Genomic DNA, 6,000 nt, shown 5'->3' on the forward strand with positions numbered 1-6,000 from the left:
TGGCGCACGGCTTTACACTCCAGTCACGACCAGTGCAAATCCACCCTCGTTCATGAGTGTGGAAGTGATGCACACACACACACACACACACACACACACACACACACACACACACACACACACACACACACACACACACACACACACACACACACACACACCAGGACACTGTTTCAGCAAACTGGTGTAAATACAAACTTAAGATGTGAAAACAACTGGAACCACCTGGATGAAAAGAAAAGATCTCGGATCAGAGATCTCTATCACAGCACAGTGATATATTTGGAAGTATTATACTTTATGACGATTATGTTATTACGACCGCAGTATTTCTGAGAGCATCTTCTGTGTGCCATGGTGTGTTTGACAGTAAAGTCATTTTGTCCGGTATCTTACTGTACTCTGTGCTATAATGGACTCCACTATGGTATTTCTGACGGTACCAATCATATACTACAATACAGTTGGTATTTCTGACAGGGCCAGAGTGTATTACAAGGGTTAAACTGAACCGCCATGGTGTATTTGGCAGCACTATAATATTTGTGACAGTATCTTATTTTGTACACCATTGATTATTTGGAAGTTACAATGTGTATTTGACAGTACCTTAGTGTTCCAGACATTATTATACTCTATACCAATCAGAAGTAGAATGGTACTCTACTATGGTATTTAATGACATTGCCATGGTCTTTCTGACAGTATCTCATACTGTGTATGGGTTATTTAGAAGTATACCGTATATTTGACAGTACCTTTGTTTGTTGCATGGCCTCATACTGCATATCGCAGTTTGATCACCGGCACAGTGGTACATCATGCAGTACTCTGATGTTATTGACAGTATCATGCTGTTCACGATGGTACCATCATCGTACTATTTAGCTGTTCTTGACAGTATCATATTACAATGGTGTATTTGATAGTCCTGAGGTATTTTGACGGAACCATCCTGTATGATCGTGGTGAATATTTCCCAGTGTTTTGCTGTGTATCATTATCTGTTGGGTACTTCTGTGGTGTATTTGTGTTAGCATAATGCGGCATACGCTGGTCATTTTTGCAGTATCCAGTTGAATGTTGTTGTACGACTCTGCTACGCGCTGTTTGTTTGGCGCGTTAAACTGCAACGAGTTGAAAACAACGTCCGTTTCCATGGAGACGCAAGAAACACTGAATACGATGTCGTGTAAATGGAGATTCAGGATTCCTTTATACTTATTTAATTTGCACAACGGCCGCAAGGTGTGACAACACAAGCAAGCCTCCTTTCCTTCCTCCTTCTCTTCCTCCTCCTTTTCCGCTTCTCCTTTTCCCCTTCCTCTCTTCCTACTCTTCTTACGCCTTCTCTTCCTCTTCCACTTTTCCTTCCTCCTTCTTTTCCTCTTCTTCTTCCTCCTTTTTTCATTTTCCTCCTCATCCTACTTCTCTTCCTCCTCTTTTTCCTCTTCATCCTCCTCTTCTCCTTACCCTCTTCTCTTCCTACTCCTCTTCCTACTCCTCTTCCTCTTCTGCCTTTCCTTCTTCCTTCTCCTCATTTTTCTCTTCTCCTTTTCCTCCACCTCCTCTTCCTCCTCTTCTCCTTTTGCTCCTCCTCCTCTTCTCCCCCTTCATTCCCTCCTTCTCCCTCCTCCTCTTCCTCTGTGTGAGCAGAGGCTCCTGATGCTCGGAGGACGAACAGCGTCGGGTTTTTCTTTCTCTCCCCGATGATAAACGATGACGAATGGAAGCGTCCGGCTGAAGCGACGTCTCGAATCCGTCACTGAAACGAAGATAAACACAGTGAGAGAAATGTGAATGAGGAGGCGGTGGAGGAGATATAGAGACGTTTCAGTCGCCGTCTGAGGGAACTGAACATCCTGCACTACTGGTGTGCGATACTCGATGCGATACCAAGGAAAATACAGGGCCAGTATCGCCGATACCATACCGATACAATGGAAATTATAAAAAGAATTAAAAAAAAAAAGATATGTTGCTGTGATTTCATTCATGAGCTGCTAAGGGGTGTAGCGGTTAACACGGTCGCCTCGTTGCCTCGTCCCTGCTGCAAGTCAGGGTTCAATTCAATTCAATTCAATTTTATTTGTAAAGCGCTAAATCACATCAACAAACATCTCAAAGCGCTCTTACAATGATAGAGAACAACAGGACCCAACTAAACCCTTCCAAAGCAAGCAGGTGTAACAAGCAACAGTGGCCAGGAAAAACTCCCTCGCATGGAGAGAAGTTCAAGAACTCCCTCTTCAGGAAGAAACCGTGGGGCGGACCCTAGACTCTGGAAGGACGGCCATCCGCCTTGACCGGTTGGGGGGAGAAGTACATGGGATAGGACAGGGAGAGAGAGGAAAAGAAGAGGGAGAGAGAGAGTGGCAGACAGGCCAGATAAGTACAAATACTAAGAAAAGTCTATGATGAGCGTTGGTCTGATGATGAGCCAATCTCAGTCTGGAGTTTAAGGGCCGTGCCGTTGCGGTGGGGTCCCGGTGCTGTGGTGGGGTCGGGTAGTTGGACCGTCGTAACTCCACTCTGTGAGTCTTGGGTCTGATCCCCTGGATCCTGCTCTCCTCCTGTCAGGGATAAAAAAGACGGCGGCAGTGTCTGGTGGCTACAGTAATGTTGTTACACAGAGAGAGAGAAAGAAAGACAAGAAACAGAACCTCCAAATGTAGAGTTCCTCCCTTTAACGGGAGAGAAAAAATCCCCTCAGCAGTCTAGGCCGATAGCAGCTCAACTTAGTGGTCCTATTTTATTCCTATTTTATTCCTAAGGATAAGCTTTATCAAATAGGAATGTTTTTAGTCTACTCTTAAATAAACTAATGGTGTCGGCCTTTCGGACCGAGGCTGGTAGTTGATTCCAGAGTAAAGGAGCCATATGGCTGAAACTCCTGCCTCCTGTTTTACTTTTATGGACTTTAGGGATTACCAACAGTCCTGCATCCTCAGAGCGAAGGGCTCGTGGAGGGTGATAAACTTCTAGAAGTTTCTCGATATAGGACGGAGCCTTCTGATGAAGAGTTTTATATGTGATCAGAAGGATCTTGAATTCTATTCTAGATTTAATTGGAAGCCAGTGTAAGGATGCTAAGACTGGGGAGATGTGCTCTCTTCTTCCAGTTCTGGTTAGTAAACGTGCAGCAGCGTTCTGCACTAGCTGTAAGGTCCTAACAGAGGAGTTTGGACATCCTGACATTAGGGAGTTACAATAATCTAATCTTGAAGTCACAAAGGCATGAATAATTTTTTCTGCATCTTTGAAGGACAAGAAGTTTCTAATTTTTGCAATATTCCTTAGATGGAAGAAGGCTGTCCTGGAGACATGTTTAACATGGGAAATAAAGGACAGATCCTGATCAAAAATAACACCCAGGTTCCTAATATCACTGTTAGAGGTTAAGGTAATATTATCTAACCTAATCAGACTGTCTGAAAAGTAATCCCTGAGCTTTTTAGGACCTAGGATTAGAACCTCAGTCTTGGATGTGTTGAGCATTAAGAAGTTGATAGACATCCAGGACTTAACATCCCTGAGGCAGGACTCTAGTTTAACAAGTTGGTCGGCCTGATTGGCTTTAATTGATAAATATAGCTGAGTATCATCTGCATAACAATGAAAGTTAATGCTGTGTTTCCTAATTATATTTCCGAGTGGCAACATATAGAGATTAAACAATATCGGTCCGAGGACGGAGCCTTGTGGTACTCCACACAGGACCCGTTCATGCATTGAAGATTTGTTATTTACATGAACAAATTGAAACCGGTCAGATAAATATGATTTAAACCAGTTTAAGGCTAAGTTTTTAATGCCGACGGCATCTTCTAATCTCCTTAAAAGTATATTATGATCGACAGTATCAAATGCGGCACTAAGGTCCAGAAGAACTAAAACAGATAGAAGACCTCTATCTGAGGCCGTTAGAAGGTCATTAGTAACTTTTAGCAGTGCATTCTCTGTACTGTGGTTCATTCTGAAGCCGGACTGAAGGTCCTCTAACAGATTATTCTCGTGCAGATAATCATTGAGTTGTTTAGCGACTACTTTCTCCAGAACCTTTGACAGGAAAGGAAGGTTGGAGATGGGCCTGTAGTTTGAGAGAAGGCTTGTGTCTAAGTTTGGCTTCTTAATGAGAGGTTTAATAACTGCTAGTTTAAAGGATTGGGGCACATAGCCTATTGATAGAGACTGGTTAATAATTGCGAGTATAGAATTATTAATTAGTGGCAGTGCCTCTTTCAGAATTCTAGTAGGAATTGGGTCCAACAGGCTAGTAGTTGGTTTAGCAGAAGAAATAAGGGAATTTAGTTGGACTAGTTGTATTTGCTGAAAGGATTCCAGATGACTGTTAGGTTTAACCAGTTCCTCTGTTATGGGGCTAACGGACGGTAAGGTTTGATGGATGTTATCCCTAAGCGTTGTAATTTTATTTTGAAAGAACTTCATGAAGTCCTCACTACATATATTGTTAGGAATGGTGGGCTCAACGCTATTTTGGTTCTTGGTCAGTTTGGCTACAGTACTGAAAAGAAACCGAGGGTTGTTTTTGTTTTCCTCTATTAAGGATGAGTAGTAATTAGTTCTACTTCTACTCAGAGCTTTCTTATAAGTTTTGAAGCTATCCTTCCAGGCTATATAATCTAGGTCTGTTTTTGTTGAACGCCAAGTTCTTTCTAATCTACGGGAGCGTTGTTTAAGCTCGCGGGTTGATGAGTTAAACCATGGGGATGACTTTTCCTGTTTTTTCATTTTCATTTTTTGAGGAGCTATGTCGTCTAGCGTTGTTTTTAGCATATCTGTCAGACTGTTTGTTAGGTATTCAATGTCTGAGCTAGCAACAGTATACGGGTCAGGAAGATTCACTACTGATTCTATAGCAGAGGGAATTCTTTCCTTGAATTTAGTTACTATGTTATCAGAGAGAGACCTGGTTAACACGGCTTTAGCCGGAGGTTTATAACTATTTAGAACAAAGTCAAAGGTTATTAAGAAGTGATCTGACAGGAAATCATTGTGAGGAGAGATGGTCAGATGCTCTATATTCAAACCATAAGTTAGAATAAGGTCTAAGGTGTGTAGATGTTTATGGGTAGGCCCGTCTACTACCTGAGAGAAACCTAGAGAGTCAAGTGTAGATTTAAAGCTGGCACTGAAACTATCATTTTCTACGTCAACATGAACATTGAAGTCTCCTACCATGATAACCTTATCTTTAGTCAGGGCTAGATCTGACAAAAATTCAGAGAATTCAGTTAGAAAAGTTGAATAAGGTCCAGGAGGACGATAAATGATTACAAATTCTACAGAATTTACTATTTTATTTGACGGGTGTCGCATGGTCATGCTCAGACTCTCAAAAGAACTAAAGTTGGGTTTTGGGTTCATGTTAATTAGTAACTGAGAGTTAAAGATGGCTGCCACGCCCCCTCCTCGACCACTTTCACCTGCTCTGAGCTCACCTGCTTGTGGTTGAGCTTGTGGGCCTTTCCCTGTAGATTTTGCATGCAATGTTTTGTTTTTTTCTCCTTGTAATTAATTTCCTCCCATGCATTCGGCGGTCAAAGGCTACATTCAATGGACCGCAGGTCTGAAAGTGAGTGTGTGTCTGTGTGTGTTTGCAGGGCGTAGCCTGGACACGACACCAGGGTGACATTCACACAGCTATACAAGCCTCGACTGGCACCGGAGCCACATGACACTGAATTAGATAGTAAAATGGAAGATTGATTGATGGGTGGATAATTGCTCCAACCCGCCTAATAGTCTTCATAAAGCCTGTGCGCAGCTGCCACAGTTCATAAGACAATGTTTTATCACATTAATCAGTGACACCTGTGTGGAGAACAAACATAAAAAACAGACTCTTTACCCGTTTACTCTTTTTTTTTTTTTTTTAATTGTAAAGATTTAATGCCGAGGTCTGAACTGCTGTGAAGTCTTTCCTGTTGTCTCCAAGTCTGCGTGTGAGGAACTTCCCAAACCCGCCACCACAGAAGA

Source organism: Lipophrys pholis (genome assembly GCF_963383615.2).
Source record: "Lipophrys pholis genome assembly, chromosome: 22".
In the NCBI taxonomy this organism is placed as follows: domain Eukaryota; kingdom Metazoa; phylum Chordata; class Actinopteri; order Blenniiformes; family Blenniidae; genus Lipophrys; species Lipophrys pholis.